At 36.5% G+C, this 21,479-nt stretch overlaps 1 pseudogene; it reads left to right on the top strand.

Moving 5' to 3' along the window:
* The first annotated feature begins 735 nt into the window (after positions 1 to 735).
* Positions 736 to 1,837, top strand: LOC118004618 (annotated as a pseudogene).
* The last annotated feature ends 19,642 nt before the right edge of the window (positions 1,838 to 21,479 follow it).

Here is a 21,479-nt window from a genome sequence, read left to right as displayed (position 1 = left end):
GTGTCACATTTTGGTAATTCTTGCAGTATTTCAAACATTTTCATTATTATTTTATTTGTTATGGTGATCTGTGATCAGTAATCTTTGATGTTACTATTGCAATTGTTCTGGGGTGCCCCCCACCATGGCCATCTAAGACAGCAAACTTAATTGATAAATGTTACATGTGTTTTGACTGCTCCAGTGGCTGGCCATCCCCCCATCTCTCTCCCTCTCCTCAGGCCTCCCCATTTGCCGAGACACAAGAATATTAAAATTACACCAATTAATAACTCTGCAATGGCCTCTAAGTGTTCAAGTGAAAGGAAGAACCACACATTTCTCACTTTAAAAGCTAGAGATAATTAAGCTTAGTGAGGAAGGCATGTAAAAGCTGACACAGGCTGAAAGCTGGGTCTCTTACACCAAAGAGTGAACCAAAAAAGGGAAAAGTTCTTGAAGGAAATTAAAGTGCTACTCCAGTGAACATGTGAATGATAAGAAAGCAGCCTTATTGCTGATATGGAGAAAGTTTTAGTGGTCTAGATAGAAGATCAAACCAGCCACAGCATTCCCTTAAGCCAAAGCCTAACCCAGAGCAAAGACTTAACTCTCTTCAATTCTCTGAAGGCTGACCAGTAGAAAGCTGCAGAAGAAATTCTGAAGTTAGCAGAGGTTGGTTCATAAGGTTTAAGGGAAAAGGGCATCCTATGACCCCCTAGAGGCTTAATCAGTGGATCCTCTCTAGGGGCTAAGATGAATCTTGTACTCAGCTTTGCAGATTCTTACTTTTTTACATCATGCATCTATCCAGCCTCATGGTCTGAGGATGACCTCTTCTACAAACTATTAGTCTCCAGATTGTAACAAATCTTGGTGCTTATATACTTCATTTCATTTTTGCAACACTGAGCTATTATTTTGTCTGTTATCATTCATTAATGAAGCATCCATAATTTTTAAAGAATCAAGTCTATAGGGAGATTACATTTACTGTCCAATTATTGCCACAGATTAATATTCCCACTGTTTCATTGTTTCTGCTAGAGTTGAGTACAACAAATTATATGATGACATAGGAGAGTTTCCAAGAGGCTGGTTTTGGCTCATTATTAGTATATTTTCTTTCCTCCTTTTCACTGATATGTTGATCTACTGGATTCATAGAGGCCTTCATCATAGACTTGCATATAAGCAAAATACAAACCTCATCATCTCTGGAAGATTCCTACTCCATTTGCAAGTCATGCTTTTCATCCTTTGGATGGCTTCCTTTAGATTCTACCTTGCCATATATACCCTTTTATCCTTCCATATTACACAAGGTAGTTTAAGTTTGTACATCTTAATCAATATCTGGACAATTTCCATTCATGATGACGATTTCCATGTTCCCCAAATCTTAAGGCCATTTGTTAATGGCTCGGCCCATCATACAGACCACTACATGTTCTTTGACTATAAATACGGACAGTATTTCACTTTGTGGGATAGAATTGGAGGCTTGTTCAAAAATCCTTCCTCCTTTGAGGTGCCTGGATGGCTCAGTCGGTTGAGCATCTGACTCTTGGTTTTTGGCTCAGGTCCTGATCTCAGGATCATGAGATTGAGCCCACATTGGGCTCCGCACTCAGCAGGGAGTCTGCTTCTCTCCCTTTCTGTCTGCCCCTCCCCCTGCTTGTGCATTCTCTCTCTCTTTCTGAAATAAATAAATAAATCTTAAAAAAAAATCCTTCCTCCTTTGAAGGGAAGGGACCACTTAGTTATGTGAAGAAGATGATAAAAGTGCAATAGCCATTCAGAAAATGGTTGTAAAAATGAAAAATTATTCAATGGAGAGTTGACAAAGACTGAGTAGTTGTTGCCCTATTATTAAATATTATGAAATATTTTTAATAAGGAAAAATAATCTACATATATAGCAACCAAGAGACAACCAAGAGACATAGCAAGTAAATGGTATTTGAAGGTCTGCATTTTGGGTACTGTTGAGGAATGACTGTGATGGTAGATGAAGGAAAGATGGTGTGAACACCAAGATTTTAACCTGGTGCTTACAATACTAGGTGTTGGTCTAAAGGACAAGTCATGTCTTTCTAGCCAGCATATCTGTAATTTGTATAGCCTCAACAATAATTTTTATAAAGATAGAGAATAAATTATTTAAGAGACTAGGTTATGTCCTTTTGCTTTAAGCCACCTGTGAGGTTTAAGGAAAGGAACCATCTCCATAACAGAAAAGTGCAAAGTGAAGCAGCGAGTGCTAATGTAGAAGTTTCAGCAAGTTCTCCAGATCTACTAAGAAAATTAATAAGGATGGCTACACTAAACAACAGATTTTCAATGTAGATAATATAGCCTTACTTTGGAAGAAGAGGCCATTTAGGATTTTCATAGCTAGAGAGGAGAAGTCAGTGCTGGATTCAAAGCTTCAAAGGACAGGCTGACTCTCTTGTTAACTTCCAGCTGAATGCTCATTTACCATTCTGAAAATCTTAGGGCCCTTAAGAATTATGCTAGATCTATTCTGCCTGTGCTCTGTAAATGGAACAACAAAGCCTGGATCTGTTTACAACATGGTTTGTATTTTAAGCGACGGTTGAGAGCTACCACTCAGAAAAAAAATTCCTTTCAAAATATTACTGTTCACTGACAATGCACCTGGTTACCAAAGAGCTCTGATGGACATGTATGAAATTAATATAGTTTTCATGCCTGCTAACATAACATCCATTCTGCAGCAAACGGATCAAGAAATAATTTTGACTTTCAACTCTTATTACTTAAGAAATACATTTCATAAGGCTATAGCTGCCATAGATAGTGATTCCTCTGATGGATCTAGGCAAAGTAAATTGAAAATCTTCTGGAAAGTATTCATCATTCTAGATGCCATTAAGAACATCTGTGATTCATAGGAAGAGATCAAAACTCAACATCAACAATTGTATGGAAGAAGTTGATTCCAGCCCTCATCTATGACTTTGAGGGATTCGAGACTTTAGTAAAGAAAGTAACTGCAGATGTGGTGGAAATAGCAAGAGAACGAAAATTAAAAGTGCAGCCTAAAGAAGTGACTGAATTGCTACAATCTCATGATAAAACTATAGGTGATGAGAAGTTGCTTCTTATGAATTAGCAAAGAAAGTCTTACAAATGAACAAAGAAAGTGGTTTCTTGAAATGGAATCTACTCCTGGTGAAGATGTGAAGACTATTGAAATGACAAAAAAGCATTTAGAATATTACATTTACTTAGTTGATAAAGCAGCAGCAGGATTTGACAGGATTGAGCCCGATTTTTAAAGAAGTTCTACTATGGGTAAATGCTATCCAACAGCTTCACATGCTACAGAAAAATCATTTGTGAGAGGAAGAGTCAACTGATGCAGCAAACTTCATTGTTGCTTTATTCTAAAAAAATTGCTATAGCCACCCCAGTCCTCAGCAACCACCATGCTGGTCAGCAGCCATCAAGATCCAGGCAAGAACCATCACAAGCAAAAAAATTACAACTCACTGAAAGCTCAGATGATGGTTAGCACTTTTTAACAATATTTTTTAATAAAGGTGTGTATGTTGTTTTTTTTTTTAAGGCATAATGCTATTGCATGCTTGATAGACTGTAGTGTAAACAGAATTTTTATATGCACTAGGAAACCAAAAGAATCATTTGACTTGCTTTATGGTAATATTTGCTTTATTGCAGTGGTCTGGAACTGAACCTGCAATATCTCCAAGGTGCGCCTATATACACCATGACCAAGTGGGACTTATCCCGGGTAGGCAAGGCTGGTTCAACATTCAAAAATCAATTAATGTAAACCAATACATCCATATGTTAAAAAAGAAAATCACATGAACAACAGATGCAGAAAAAAGCATTTAACAAAATCAACACCCATTCATGGTAAAAACTCTCAGTAAACTAGGAATATAGGGAACTTCCTTGACCTGATAAAGAAATAACCACAAAAACCTACAGCTACTGTCATACTTAATAGTGGGAAATTCAAAGCTTTCCCACTAAGTTTAGGTACAATGCAAAGATGTTTCCTCTCACCATTCCTTTTCAACATCATACTGGAAGTTCTAGCTAATGTAGAAAGATGAAGATGAAGACGACAAAGAAGAAATAAAAGGTATACAGATTGAGAAGGAAGAAACACCATCTTTCTTCAGAGATGATCATAATCATCTATGCAGAAGATCTAAAAGAGTTGACCAAAAATTCCCTGGAACTAATAAAGGTTATAGCACTATTGCAAGACACGAGTTTAACAAACATAAGCCAGTGATTTCCTATATACAGAAATGAATAGGTGGGATTTGAAATTAAAAACATAATACCATTTATATTAGTACCACCTAAAATGAAATACCTAAGTATAAATTTAACAAAACTGTGTACAATATCTATATGAGGAAAACTACAAAACTCTGATGAACAAAATCTAAGAACTAAATAAATGAATAGATATTCCATATTGTTGAACAGGAAGACTCAGTGTTAACAAGATGTGAGTTTTCCCTAACTTGATCTATATATTCACTGCAATCTCAATCAAAATCCCAGGGAGTTATTTTGGGGATACTGACAAAGTGATCCTGAAGTTTATATGAAGAAGCAAAGGACCAGGATAGCCACCACAATTGAAGGAGAAAAACAAAGTTGGAGGACTGATGCCACCTACTTCAAAGCTTACTATAAAGCTACAATAATCAAGACAGTGTTGTATTGAATGAACATACAAATAGGTCAACTGAACAGAAAAAGAGCCCAGAAATAGACTCACGTATATATAGTCAACTGATCCTTGACAAAGTTGCTAAGGTAATACAATGAAGCAAAGATACTCTCCTGAGGGTGCCTGGGTGGCTCAGTCGTTAAGCGTCTGCCTTCAGCTCAGGTCATGATCCCAGGGTCCTAGGATTGAGCCCCGCATCAGGCTCCCTGCTCAGCGGGAAGCCTGCTTCTCCCTCTCCCTCTCCCCCTGCTTGTGTTCCCTCTCTGTCTCTCTCTGTCAAACAAATAAATAAAATCTATAAAAAAAAAAAAAAAAGACACTCTCTTCAAATGGTGCCAGAACAACTGAACATCCACACACAGACCAATGTAGACACAGACCTTACATCTTTTCCAAAAAATTAACTCCATGGAACACAGACCTGAATATAAAATACAAAACTAAAAATATTTCCTAAAAATATTCTAATTATGTTGTATTAGCTTTTTAAAATTTTTTAAATTTTATTATGTTATGTTAATCACCATACATTACATCATTAGTTTTAGATGTAGTGTTCCATGTTTCATTGTTTGCGTATAACACCAGCGCTCCATGCAGAACGTGCCCTCTTTAATACCCATCACCAGGCTAACCCATCCTCCCACCCCCCTCCCCTCTAGAACCCTCAGTTTGTTTCTCAGCATCCATAGTCTCTCATGGTTTGTCTCCCCCTCCGATTTCCCCCCCTTCATTTTTCCCTTCCTACTATCTTCTTTTTTTTTTTTTTAACATATAATGTATTAGCTTTTTATCCTTATAAAAAGGACATTATGCTGTAGATATCTTTTAGGACTTACTTTTTCTCTTAATATGAGATTGATTAGGGTCATTCATATTGTTGTGTGTCAGCCTAATTAATTCATTACTCTTGACTGCTACAGAATATCCCATTATTTTTTATTTGTATAAATAGACTACAGTATATCTAAAAGAGTAATAAACAGCTTCTATTGAAAGTTTAAACATTCTGGTTTTGACCCTGAAGTCCTTAATCCTTCTGAAGTTTCTTATACATTACATAAGATAGAGACCCAAATCATCTCTTTCCAGATGTATAACTTTTTTTCCAGCTCCATTTATTGAACAGTCCCTCATTTCTCCACTGATCTAAATGCCCCATGTATGATATCCCGAAGTTCCATAGCTGTGTTTGTCTGTTTCAGGATTCTCTGTTCCACTGGTCAATTGGTTTATGTCTATACTGACTCACTTTTCTTAGCTTCTTAGTAAATCCTGGTATTTGATAGGGTGGGCTCCTATTCTCTTTTTCAAATATAGTATACCTGATTTGGGCCCTTTGTTTTTTTGTTAAAATTTTAATATCATCTTAAGTCAATAAACTATTTAGATTTTGGTTATAAAAGTACTGGAAATGCAATGTCTATTGTAATGTGAGGATCTGTATCTTTAAATATTCAGTTTTCCTGTGCATGATCATGATTATTCTCTAGTTAGGGCTTTTTGCGTTTAAAGTATGTTTCATAATGCCTCTATAGATTTCTTTCACACTTTTTGTTATATTTATTCTAAGAGTATTTGATATTCTCTGATACTACAATAAATACCTTCTTTTTAATTGTTTCCAAGTACTTTGTTGCTGGTATATAGAAATTCAACTGACTTTTTAATTTATTTTTATATGTAATCCTCTTGAGAAACATTTTTTCTATAATTTCTAAAGCTGTGTTTATAGAATCTTCTGGGTCTTCGTGAAAACTATCTTATCATCTGTAAAAAGTGATATTTTAATTTCCTCTATTTCACTCCTTATTCCTCTAATCCCTTTTTCTTGTCTCATTATGCTAAGATTGCCATTAGAGGTCATGATAGGCACATTCTGTCTCATTCTTGATTTTAAAGGTAATGCTTTGACACATACATTGAGATCGGTGCTTGCTCTTGTTTATTATAGATAGTATTCATCCGGCTATTTCTAGTGTACTAAAAGTTTTGTGTTGGATAGTTATTTTATCAGATGTCTTCCATTTAATGGGATGATTATTTGATTTTTCTCTTTTAATTTGTTAATATGATGAATAACATTTATGGATTTCTTTTTTTTTTTTAAGATTTTATTTATTTATTTGACAGAGAGAGAGACAGCGAGAGAGGGAACACAAGCAGGGGGAGTAGAGGAGGGAGAAGCAGGCTTCCTGCAGAGCAGGGAGCCCGATGCGGGGCTCGATCCCAGGACCCCGGGATCATGACCTGAGCTGAAGGCAGACGCTTAACCGACTGAGCTACCCAGGTGCCCCAACATTTATGGATTTCTGATAGAAACTGTTTGTGTGCACCCGGGATAAACTCACTTATTTGTGGTATATTATCTTTTTTTTTTTTTAAGATTTTATTTGTTTATTTGACAGAGAGAGACACAGTGAGAGCAGGAACAAGCAGGGGGAGTGGGAGAGGGAGAAGCAGGCTTCCCGCGGAGCAGGGAGCCCGATGTGGGACTCGATCCCAGGACCCTGGGATCATGACCTGAGCCGAAGGCAGACGCTTAACGACTGAGCCACCCAGGTGCCCCGGTATATTATCTTTTTTTACACATATTTGCATTCAATCTGCAATTTTGTTTAAGATTTTTGGAATCTGTATTTTAAAAAGTAAAATGGGCCCGAGCTTTTCTGTTTTTATAATATCTTTTGTTGTTGTTTTGGGATGAAGGTTGTACTAGCCTTCTTGAATCAAGAGTTAGGAAATGCTTCTTCTTTTTCTATTATGGAAATTTGGAGGGAAAAAAACCATATCAATGTATGAATTTTTATCTCTGGAATTGCACAGGAAATCTATTACAGTGGTTACCCAGGGGGAGGGGGATAAAGACTTAGAGAATAGTGTGATGACAAGGGAGAAGGAGACCTCTATTTTCATCGTAATCTCCCTGAGCTCTTTGGTTTATTCATCATGTTCATATATTATATGATAACTTAAGGAAAAAATGTTGAAGAATGAAAGTCTTTTCTTTACCACAAATATAAACTCATCCCATCAGCACTTTTAAAACCACATTAGAGGTAGCCTTCAGGGTACACACAGAGCCCAAGTTAAACACCTGGTATTCATTTTGCAGTTGAGATTTTTACTATACCTCTCCTGTGTCTTATCCCCCTACAAGGGTGTCTTATGTTTTGTTGCTCAGCATCCAGTGTTCATTGTCCTGGTACCTAATGCTACCTTCCAACTAGAGGAACCTCCCACTCTCCCACTCTCGGTGCTCACAAGTGACTTTGGGAATGGTTCATAATGCCCAAACCCTGGTCAACCAGCAAACCACATTTGGCTGCTGATGACATTTGCCAACGCAATCACAGCGAGTCTCAATACTCTTGTTGGGGATGATGGGGCCAAGAAACTCTACTGTTTCCTGAATGTAAAGAATGTAAGGCCTGGAACTACTTCATCTATTTTGCTACCCTGCTATTTATTTAGCACACCTGGATGCGCAAAGGAAGACAGCTGGAAGGTGTGCAGAAAGGGGCCAGGACTCTGGCGACTGATTTAATCCCTTCCTGAAGCTCCGACCTATTCAGTGACTAGGACCTGAATAAACAAGTCTATTTTCTATTTAAGTCAGTGCAAGTTTGGTCTTACTTTACTTGCTGTACAAAGTTCCTTAACTGGCAGCACCCCTCCTTGTAGTAGGAGGAATTTACCAAGCAATATCCATCCCTGGGAGAAAGAAAGGTAAAAGCAAAGCAGTGCTTCCATATTTTGTAAAAAAAAAAAAAAAAAAATATATATATATATATATATATATATATATATATACACACACACACACACACACACACACCTTCAGTGGGTATATGTGTATAATTTAAGACAAATTAGACAAATTAGTGGTCTGTATTCCAGAAAATCCTGCCTTTTCAATTGGTTGAATTGCTTTAATGACCACATCTGGATTTTAAGCTCCTGAGACATGGGTTCCTAAGTGGCAGAGAGAGTAGGGCCAGCTAGCAAGTTCATGATATCTGCTGGAATCTTGATGCTTCCACAAGGTGACCTTGGGAAATTAACATAACATGTTTTGAACCCATTTTCATCAACTCTACAATGAGCATAATAACGTTTCCTAAGCAGGGATTTTGTTAACAGTTGTTTGAGATAAGAAGTGCTTGACATAGAATGAGTGTTCAGTAAGTCACAGAACGTTGTGGTATTCTTTTTATTAAAATAAGTAGTGTGTGTGTGTTGACTTAAAAAATCATCATGTGAACAGAAACGGCCCCAGGTTTTACTAGGCTGGGATATTTTATGTTACAAGTTACACATGATTTTTTTTTCCATTTGATATTTTTCCCTTTTAATATTTCCTTCCTCATCCAGAATGGAGAGACACATGAAGAGGACATCTTATTTGCACTCACCAGCCCCTGAGTCTACTGGCTGGGCTCCCTCACTCCCAATGCTAGGACCCAGGCTTCAGTCCAAGTGCTCCTTCGCTTTGGTCCCTGCTTGCCCAACTGCCACCAGGCAGCTCTGAGCTGGTCCTGTGGCCCTCTCAGGGAGGGTGCTGGCAACTGGACTCTTCTCTTCCACTGAGTCAGTGCTGGTAACCCGTTACTCACCTTGTTCATCTGTTGGATCTCAGTGCTGTTTGTGATGTTTGGACCACTGCCTTTCTTGCTGCTGTTTGAAGTTTCACCCTTGCCACATCTCATCTGTTTCCAGCTGCCCTGCCTTGGCTCCACAGCCAGATGTTCCAGTCTGTTCTTGGCCCCACCCCCACGCTGAATAATTCCACTCCATCGCACTGGATAAAACCCACGGTGCTGTGTTCACTAAGCCTCTACTCTAGTTTCAATCCATGAAATACCATATGCAGTTTTAACAAAAGAAGCTTACCTTAGTCTCAGTCACTAAAACAGCTCTAGGAAATATTTCTCTACTTGTGTATTTCCATTCTGTATTATAGCTTTCTTCTCTAATATTGTATGTGGCCATAAAGTAGTGGGTACAAATGTGGTCCAATTTATTTTTTCATGCAATAAATACGGATTTAATTTTTTATTATAAATTGCTGCTAGTGTAAAAATGTACCTCTTATAATAGCATACTTTATTATTTTTGAAGTTGCCAAGGTGATCTTTTATTTTATAAAGTTGATAACTTTATTTTGCAATTGACAGAAATAATTTCAAACTAGAATATGCCTTCTCCACAAAGCAAATAAATAGTATTTTCAAGTGAATAAAAAGAAAGAATAGGCCTCAAATAAAAGTGGAATAATAGAGAGGATCATGTTTCAATTTTATAGCCTTTCTGTCCATGATACAACATTTGATTTGTAACCTTCCCTTTATGTGAACCATCTGCATACTGCTACGATACAGGAAATGGGAGATGAGTTCAGGTCATTTGGATCTATAATATTAAGTATGAACATAACATCTAAATAGAATGAGCCCGGTCTGGGGCAGTGGACTAGAAGTCATATAATTTCTATCTCCCAGCCACCATTCATTTGTTATGTCCTTGAGCAAATCATTTAACCTTTCTATGCCTCAGACTTTTCTAAGAAGTAGGATAATACCTATTCCCATCACAGGCATTTGTAGAAAAAAAATCAGAATTAAAACTTTCTGGCATTTTACATAAAAAGGCTTTAGAAAAAAATAATTCCCGGGCAGTAATTTGCAAACAAGCTCTATCTACCTCAGTCACCACCTTTATATATGCAGATTCCTTGTTAACCTCAAGAGAGGGAGACAGACACATAACTCCTGCTAGGAGCCCAGACTGATATAATAAAAACAACATCTATCAAGCACTTACTATGTGTCAGGCACTGCTCTAGGTACTTTACATATATTACCTCTATTAATCCTCACACTAACCGTAAGAGGCAGATACTCTTGTTAGTTCAGTTGAGGAAAGTTGGGTAGGTGAGAGAAAGCAGACACTAAGGAGGTTAAATAGATTGCCCAAGGTTATACCACCGGCATGGTGCGCAGCCATGTTTAGCTCTGTGGTCTGATGCAGAACAGTTAGCCCCACCCTGGAAGGCACAGCCATCCTCACTCTGTTGGGCTCTGTTTGTCTGACAAACTGAGAACTGTTCAGACGGAAAAATAATTCCACTGGAAGAGATGGCCAAAGAGCACAGATATGGATCAAAAATCAATATTGGAAGAAACACACAATTTTTTTTTGACATCACGATGCCTGTACCTTGGAATGTTCTTTAGACCAGTCTCAATTAGTCAATGAATAATTCTTGAGCACCTACTATGTTCCAGATACTGTTATTATCAATAAAGACATCAGTGAACAAGAAATACAGAGTCTCCGTCTTCAAAACAGTGTTCTCTTATTGGGATTGAAGAGGAGGGAATGCACAAATAATAAACAGGCAAACAAATCAATAACTAGCATCATTTCAGGTATTAAAAATTATTATGAGAAAGACAGGAAAAGGGCTTATTCCTGAGTCCTAGGAAGAGGACAAGAGAGCAAAACTAAAGGAAGCGTTTTTTGGAAAGCCATCAAGCAGCATTAGAAGCAGAGTTTGTAATTTTTGTAATAGTGGTATGAGTGAGAAGGTACTTTTCCTACCTGAGTTTCTGTGGAAGGCAGCAGGAACACAGCAGCCTAAGCTAAAAGCTCGATCGGTCTTCATATTTTCATTCGTGTTGGAGAATAGACACTATTCTTCATCCTAACAGAAGGGTAGGCAAAGAACAAGAATAAAGAATTCTCTAAAGAAATCAAAGACAATAATAAACATGAAGCAGCAAACATGAAAGTCCCAATATAATTAAAGAAGTGAAAATCAAATTGCAATGAGATTTTTCCTTTTTTTAGTTTAGTATGGATTGTTTAAAATATAATATCCAATGTTGGGAAGAGCTGTGGAAAACCATACATTATTCTACTGGATAACGATTTATTGAGTGCTTACTGTGTTCGGAGTATTTTGCTAGGCAGCAATGATACATGCATTTCTTTGGCAAACACTTACAAAGCAGCTATTGTGTATGAGGTGGTTTGCCGAGGACTGGGGGTACCCGGTAGACAGGATGGGTATGGTTCCTGCCCTCAGGGAGCTTACATGCTAGCAGAGGAGATAGACATTTAAAACATACACACCCCAAAATATATATAAAACAGTGAAAACTGCTATAAAGGAGATATTGTGACTCCTATACGAATTAATAATATTACAATTAACCTAGTTAGGGCAGGAGAATTTTCCTTTGAAGAATTAACACTTCATCTGAACTCTGAAAGATAAGCAGAAATTAGTAGGGCCAATCGTGGAGAAAGCACTTTCTGAGCAAAATCCACAACATGAACAAAAGCACGAGGTAAGGAGGAACAAGTGTGTTTGAGAAACTATAAGAAAAATCAGTGTGGCTGGAGTCGCAGGGGCGAGAGGCCAAGAACGGAACAGCAGGGATGAGGTGGAGAGACAAAAAGGGAGCCGACTGTAGGGCAATGAGAAGCTGCTGCAGAGATTTTTTTTTTTTAATTTTGTATTGTATTTTTATTGAAAATGATCCAATGAGGCATTTTAAGTAATAACACTTAATGTGGAATACATAATGGTTAAAAAGAAATCATGGAACACTACATCAAAAACTAATGATGTAATGTATGGTAATTAAGATAACATAATAAAAAAATGAGTTTCTCTTACTTTTTTCATTCATTTTTTAAAAAATACAGATGAACTAAAATGTTAGAAAGCATCTAGGAACACTTGGATATTTTTTATACAAAATTTTTATAAGCATCGATTTTCTATGTTGGTATCAGTAAAGAACTACTGCAGAGATTTAAGTAGACGAGTGACATGACCAGAAATGGTGGTGAAAAATGCAGAAAAGGTCTGCCCGCAAAGAACCAACATTCTAGTGGGAGAAACAGGTTATTTTCAAATATAATTGGGGAAAATACAAATTGGCATAAAAATTGTGTTGGGCAATTAGGCAATATCTCTAAACCTAAAAATCATTTGCATCCAGTAACCCTTCATATTCCATAGAAACCCTTCCATATGTGCAATGATGTTAATATTACTGAAAATTAGAATCAGTCTAAATGTCTACCAAAAGGACATCAAATTAATATAACATAATATGACCATAAAATGAAATACAATAGCTATCATAAAAGAATGGGATGAATCTGCATATATTATCCTGTAAAGAGTTTTTTACAGCAAAGTTTGGTGCTATGGATAGATTTCTATCCCAATTGTTTTTTTTTTAAGATTTTATTTATTTATTTGAGACAGAGAGAATGAGAGAGACAGAGAGCACATGAGAGGGGGGGAGGGTCAGAGGGAGAAGCAGACTCCCTGCCGAGCAGGGAGCCCGATGCGGGACTCGATCCTGGGACTCCAGGATCATGACCTGAGCCGAAGGCAGTCGCTTAACCAACTGAGCCACCCAGGCGCCCCTCCATCCCAATTGTTTTTAAAACAGCAAAGTTTGGTGCTATGGATATATTTCCATCCCAATTGTCTTAAATAAACCAACATATATGCATACACACATGCGCGCGCACACACACACACACCCGCACACACACATCAGGGAGCTTTATACTTTATACTTTAAACACTCCTATTTTGCTAGATTTCATTCTAATAATTATTCATTAAAATGTAATGCTTGTCAGTAAAGATACTGAAACACAGTGTTAGGTACAGAAGATATTTTTCAGGGGAGTATACATTTTTATAATAAAAGAATAGAAATGTACAGACAGACAAAAAGTTAGATGCTTGCCATTTTTGGTCAGCACACTCTTCCATTAAAAAGTAATGCCAACTAGTAGACAACATAACCAAATCAAGTTAACACAGCTAGAGAACAAATTCCATTTCCAAGTTTTTACATAATTTGTTATTGTTTATTTTACTGGTGTTTGTTTATTGCCAATATAGTATGAAATATTTGTAGGTAGTAATGTTTCTATTTGTTTTAGACCCTCTAAACCTTTGAACGATGATTGGTTCATCCTAAGCATCCAATAAACGATGGCTGAATTCTAAGACTCTCATAGAAGTTGACTTCTGATTCCTTAAACTCAAGGAATCAGCTGAGAATAATGACAAATGCCTGAGGCCATTATGAAAAAGAGGCAATCGCAAGTCCAAGAACCCCAATTTGCTATCTAAAGAGAACATTCAAACTGACTGCTAACAAAAATGATCATAACTACAGCTCCATCTGATCTCTGAAATGGTATTTCTCCAGACATCACAGAAGACTTCCTTTAAGGATAATGTCACAGCTGACTAAGATCTCATCACGGACCTCTAATGCGCATTAAAATCATTTTAAAAGCTCTCAGCTGAAGCCAGCAAAGCATCATTTAATTATGCAGGATTTCTGATTGCTTATCATCCACCCTTTTCTCGTTCAGCTCTTCACCCCTTGTGCGTCTCCTCTGGAGAATCCCCATCAATCTGAACAGCAGCCTTTGTTAAGGAAGATGTGAGTGGGCAAAAGAGGGGAAAGGATCAATCAGAGTCTGAAAAAAATTAGACAGTAAGCAGGTTTTTTTCTAAAATTCCTATAACATTGCCTCATTCACAACTTGTTTATGTGATAGCCATCTTACAAATTTTAAATCTCACTTCTTTTCTTAACTGATAGTAAATGTTAATATATATCAAGTGAATGAGACTTACATGTTTGGGAATTAAAAGGAAATGTCCCATAGATTACTGATTAAACAGGATTTAGAGACACACTGAAAATCAATTTTATAGTCATTTTGCATAGAAGGGAATGAGAAGTTATTTTGTCAAGTTTTCATAGGAAATATGTCTTCTGTTTGACATGAAAGATAGTAACTTCATTGTAAAACAATAACATATTTTGGGGGGCTAACCTTGAATTCTCTAACAATGCCAAATGAAAGCTATTAAGTCAATACTCATCCACTCTGGTTTTAATCTTACAGGTTCTATAAGGATTCCAAATTTCAACAGTGTTAGCATTTTGAGATTAAGTAATTCAGAAGGGGTGTGTATGTGTTTGTATGTGTGTGTGTGTGTGTGAATGTGTGTGTGTGTGTTATTCCTTTAAACAGCCACTCACCAAGAGAATAATTGTTCTTTAGACTATAAAAGGAGCAAAAGATGAACGTAAATCCTTATTTTCATTTTTCTGTTTCTGTGATATGGTGTATGTTTCCTCTCCATAAAGCAATTAGAGAGAACTATGGACAAGCCAATTCAGATAACTTTTCAAGGAAACATATTAACTCTGTTTTCAGTACAGTTCCGTTGGAAGTCATTGACAATTGATATTTGACAACCTGAAAGCATTTCCTGATTTGGAGCAGGTGCAGGTTTCAATAGGCATGCTCCACAGACAGAACAACAAAACCCTCCTTGATGTGATTACACTTATTATTCTGTGATTGCTACTTCCTGATCAGGGATACATTCAGTCATAAAAAAAAAAAAAGTACTATAGAATTACCCAAAGATTATACATGAGATTGTTGGGGAAGGGGAAGGGCACAAGAGAAGGCTCTAAAATATTTTCTGTTGATGCAGGGTGAATGACAGCTCCAGGTGGAATTCTGTACAACAGAGGACCATGATTAATAGATTGTGTTGATTTAAAAGAAAATGGGAACATGGAGTATAGCAGAGTATTTCTGAAGACATTGTTTGAGGGAAGGGTAAACTGGTGTAAAATACGAGGCCCTCCTTATTTGAATATGCATCATTTAAAGGATGAAATGCAGATAGAGAGGACTTCAGTAAGGGTAGTACTCAATTTTGCTGTGAACATAAAACTGCTCTAAAAATAAAGCCTATTTTAAAAAAATAAATTAATCCACTGGGTGTTATATGTAACTGATAAATTATTGAACACTACACATCTGAAACTAATGATGTCCTATATGTTGGCTAACTGAATTTAAGTGAAAAAATTAAAATTAAAAAAACCTAAAAAATAAATTAATCAAGGTGATGTAAAAAAAAGTTAATTTATAAAACAAGATGTACCATATGACTCCACTGTAAAAATACACACATACAAACACAAAAAAGAAAATCAAATTATAGACACCAAAATATAAAGGTGATAAGATTTGGGATAAATTTTATGTTCTTCTTTTCCTAATTTCCTAGAATACTTACACTAAATTTGTTTAAATATCAAAATGCACTTTCCCAAACTTTATAATTAATGCCCACATCTTTTATGACTCCTTAGAGCTATGAAATGTGTGCATTCTTCCCCTCTTCCCTTTGGTTCTCCAGTTTTGCTCCTCATTGCTTCTTCAGTATGACTGAGAACCAATATAGTAAGCATTTAAATGTTTATAGAGCCATCTAATACTTTGTTTCCAAAACCCAAAAGAACCAGAGAAATTTCTAGAATTATGAGGAGGGATTAAGAAGTAGCAAGTCACTAAGTAAGGGGCAGTTCATTCTCTTTCATTTTAGTCATGCAGCGTTACCTGAAACAGCAATTTACTTTTTGCAAGGGCCCATTAAATGAATGTCATCAATTTACAAGTGATGTCACACCATGATTTCAGAGAACTCTGTTGTTAGCCACAGGCCCGTAACAAACAGTGGGTCTGCATTATTCCCCTCCTCTTCAACCAGTGACCTATTTATAACATTTTATTTTTGCAAATGGCTGCTCTCTTTCTCATTTATGAGCATAACACAAGCCTACATATATCATGGTCCTTTGAAGGCAACACATTAGGTATTTGCCCTTGAAGTTCCTCTGTCTCTTTGATGAATACAGAGGGATCTGAATGCAACTAGTTTGTTATCTAGTACATTGAGGATTTTTGTTTTGTTTTTGTTTTTATTTCCATTTTTGATTTTGGATTAAATAGCACCAAATTACTGAATCTATAGCTACATTTTTCATGTAGAATACCTTTCCCTCATATTCAGAGCTTCTCAACTACCTGCCACAAGGAATGACCAACCAGTAAATCTGGATCAAAACTCCCAATTATTTCCTCGAAGTCTTAAGATTTCTTCCACAGTCTCTACCCAACTACTGCCAAGGAAATTCCACACTCACCTTCCTGGTATTCAAATTGTTCCTCCCTCCACAGAGTTCCTTTCCACCCAAATACCCCTCTACCTCACAATTAGGAATTCCTGCTCTTGAAGAGCCAGACTATCTACTTTGTCATCAACATGACTTCCACATTCCATCCTCTGCCTTTACTTGTGGACAGGTCTCCTCCTGAAAGTCTGCTGGCCCTCTCTGCACAATGCTGAGTGAAATATTCCTATGGACATGGCAGTGAAGCTGAGCCTTGATCCCAAATACTGAATAATGTACATTCCCAAAACACAACACCTTGCTAACAAAGACGAAGATTAGGTTAGGGGCATTCTGGTAATTGAGTTTTAACATTTTGAGAAAAGCATAAAAATGAGCAACATTAATATAAGATCTTTGAAAAAGACAGAGTAGGGATTTTTAGATCATAAATCACTTTTCTTTCTCTGACATTGTATCTTGTGAGTATTTAAACCCCCTAAATTGACCTTACAGACTAAATGCATGCCTCGTCTTTCTTTTCATGAAAAAACTGCAGACCTGGAGCTTTTTGTGGTACGTTTCAACAGATATTTAATAGAAATATAAAATTATCTACAGGGAATATTTGATGCATAACTAGGGGGCAATATCCAGACCTCTACTCTGAAGAGGGAATCTATTAAATAAACACAGCAAGTCTGCATTATTCTCCAATCAATTGAAGGGTCAATTAAACAAATTCCAATCAAGTCCCCTTCTGTTCTTCTTGCTAGAGTGTCAGTTGAATAAGACTTTGTGATGGGTCTACCCAACTGGGGAACCCACATGAAATTAGTGGCTGTGGCGTCAGAGGAGACCCATTTCAGGTGTTTTTATTTAAATATAATTAGATTATATAAATATATAAATTTATAATTATATAAATTTATATAAATATAGTTAGACTAAATGTAATTAGTCCTTATAACTAAGGACTTTCTATAAAAAGTATGGGCAAAGAGCTACACTTGATCTTTGAAATGAACTGTAGGTGTTTGTGCACAAAATATATACAGAGGTATGTATAATTAATATGCAGGTTTGCTGTTAGCTTATAATCTTTTCTGTGATCTTTCCTATCCTGGTATTTGCAATGCCCGTAGTCAAGTGGAGCGAGGGTACATTTCAGTCTATTTTTTTCCCAATTGTACATTAATAATAATAATAATAATATTGATCACTTATCGTATGCCCTATTTTTAACTCTAAGTATTCTATGGCTTCCTACTCCTTTAATTATCACATTACTTCTCCATTTCACTGATGAGAAAACCAAGACACCCTCAATCATTCTCAGTGACCCAGAAAGTCTGAGATGCTCTTTGGTGTCCACAGAAAATTCATGGGGTCTCTCTCAGGCCTATTTATAACAAGACTAGACCTTGTAATTTCTACTTCCCACCACATTGCCATGCTTGTGGGCAGGAATTCTGACAGGAACTTACTACAGCCTCTGGCTTCATCAGGGAAAAATCCATACAAATCTGTCTAACCCACCCCACCTGCCCACCCACCATCAATAGGGCATATATTAATTACTCAACAGATACATGCTAAACAAACGAAGAAATTAACCAAATATATATTAGTACAGTTGGGCTTCAAATTTCTGGAAGGCACAGAAAACTGAAAAGGGGTTGACACTAAGGTCACCACTGAGAAAGCAAGTGTTTTAGAAGCAAATTTATCCCTGCCTCCTTTTTTCCTGGGATCATCTCTCTTTTCTGTCCATGGGGCAGACTTATGTAGAAATACCATGAGGGGGTTTCACAGGAAGGAGTGGTTGTCAGGCAATTTCTACTGCAGACAGTTCAATCTCAAATGATTTATGAAGTTTTAGTTGTTTATTGCACAGAATTGCCTTACATGAAGGACATTTCAGTCCAGGTGGATTTATTAGGGCCCTCACTAGATTAGTTACGTGGCAAGAAGTGGCTTAATTTTACTGAGAAATTCCTTTGATTGTACCCCCTCCCCAGAAATCTTATTCATTACATAAAAGTTGAGGAGCAATCCACTTACTAACACATGAATGTCTTTCCTCTCGTGAACAAATAAGCAAAATGAAGACAACTGGTGGTTGCATAGGGCACTACAAAGCATATCTAACAATAAGAAAATCCTCTGAGAACACAGGTGGTGGTCGAATTACACTCGAACATACCCTCAAAACTGCTCCACAGAGAATGCTGTTTTGTACTGATTTCTTTTGCGTCTCTCAAGACAACAGTGAACCTTCATCCATTTCCAATTTGTTTCCATGACTTACAGTGTTGTAGTATGACTTACTCTTTATCGTATGATTACGGTATTTTAGAATTGGCCATGTCCACACAAAAAAATGGTTCAGTGATATCCTCTACAATACCCAGCTTGATAATAGATGAGTGAGAACAGAAATCTACCCTCCTCCTCACATATTATATTATCTCTGAATAAGGTCATCCCAATTAATACAGAAATGATAAGACAGAAGAAAGTCAGTTAAATGAAAGCAAGTACACCTTGAGAGTGTATCAATGATTATATTATTCTAATTAAAATAGATCCTTTTGTTTATCTGGTCTTGTCATACCTTTTTCTAAATCACTGCATTGTTCAGAGCTTATTAATCAGCACCAATGTATTATCTAATAATAGTGGAAGCAAATCTAATCATTATAATTTTCAAAAATCAGACCAACCAAACTGTCTCTGTAATTGCTCTCACTGATCCTAAGAAGAGTAGTAGTTTTGCATGTTTTATGATTAGAAGCGACTAATTGAATTGATTCCTTGTAACTAATTATGTGACAGTGTTTGTTGTTATTCAGCATGTCACTATAAAGCTTTACAGAAGCACACAAAAACTCCGCTAGCAGAAAAATCATTGATAAGCCACTTTTTTAACAACGTGAAAACTTCGATGAAGCTGGTAACTTCGAGTACTGCAAGCACTGAAACTAGACTTAATTTCACCTCGGGGGAAAAAAAAGCCAACACAACGTCAAGTAGCAACATTGACTGTTGTCCAATATGGATACTGAATGTGCAACCTGGTAACAGCACAATTCTTAAAATCTGGAAAGGCAAAAAGAAAAGATTGCTCATATCCTCGGCAGATATATTCTATCTTCTAAAAAAATAAAATAAGCACACCACTTTTGTTACAGAAATACGCGAATGTATCCAAATTCTCTACCCACATGGTATTCTGGGGGACTATAAAGAAAACACAAGTTCTGTTAACATAAAAGGAATATTTCATGAAATTTCTGTGCCTACGAGTGGTATAGCAAAGTGATAAAACAATATGGAAATGTATCTCAAGGACTATAACACAGCTACTGTTTTGAGTCAATGATCGTGTTTCCGGGATATTTATATTAAGAAAGTAATTACATGAAAAAAATCTGCATAAAGATGCCAATTGCAGTACCATCCACAATGGTGAAGGAAATCGAAATGTTCTACGGCAGATGAGCAGTTCAATCAATTCTGACGTAGTAGCTCACCTGATGTAATATTATTTATCCTTTATAATTATAAAATCTATGTGGAAATAGAAAACTTTAATCGATGTTAATTGAAAAAATACAAAATATACAAGAGGTATATAGTGATGTTAATTTTTTTAATCTGGAAAAATTGTGAAGGAGGATTCTACATAAAGAGTATATTTGATTAAGGCAATAAGAGTCATAAGGATTTTATTTTTTCACAAAGTATTCCTTTTCTTCAGTGATTTTTCTCTATTATCAAAAAGTGAAGTCAAACAGTTGAAGCATAAATTCCAGAGAAAGGGGAAATTAATTCAAAACAAGAATTTTGTAATTTAGAGTAAGCAAAAGGTAAAGGTTACCTGCTACCAAGTAAAAGGTACAGTGTTTTCTTTTAGGTTCAACTCAATCATATAACCTAGGATTAGCTTATGAGCTATTTGTACAAGAGAAAAATGGAAAGAAAGCCTGCTGCATGTTCTCATCTGTTAAGAAGACTGCTCAGGATATCGCTATAAACTTTGAAAATCATAGTCACATTTAACTTGGAATAGCAAATTTTCCCACGAAACATGCTAAATTGCCACCACTTTCTTGAAGTGTGGCACTGGATACTTGATGTACCATTATGTTTCACACAATTTACCTTAACTCCTCTCTTAACCTCCCTATACTGGCTTTATCAAAAGTAACAATAAGACATCCTTCCATTTCTTGGCAAATGCCAAGAATGAATCATTACTAACACTGTAGCAAACACCTAAAGGCCACTGTGGGTTTATAGTTACAATAAAATGTTGTATCTAATGTGGAATTTCTAGCACTTTCTGGTGTCCCTCTAATACTAAAGTGATCATCGCACCATTGGGTTGTTTTATGAGGCATTTGTTCACCTCCAGAATAGATAAACTGGAAGAATGAAGGTTAGAAATTTCATCCTGATATTGGGACTGGGTTATGACTTAGAAAGAGTGCCAAAGAGTACACGAGACAGTGCTTTGCATAGGTATTCTTCTCGGTGTGTGTTCTCCCTGGCCACTAAACTAAAAATTACAGTAAAATTACTGCAAAATTAATAATGGTTCATAACACACTAAAAAGAATACAAGAAGAAATTTTCAAGTGAAAAGTGAAGCCCAGGTAAATTGTAAAGAACGAATATATAGCTGATTTGTAATTGACAGTGTATGTCAA

Source organism: Mirounga leonina, unplaced genomic scaffold (assembly GCF_011800145.1).
Source record: "Mirounga leonina isolate KUSES-001 unplaced genomic scaffold, KU_Mleo_1.0 Mir_93, whole genome shotgun sequence".
NCBI lineage: Eukaryota > Metazoa > Chordata > Mammalia > Carnivora > Phocidae > Mirounga > Mirounga leonina.
This window is presented reverse-complemented; position numbering and strand designations above follow the sequence as displayed.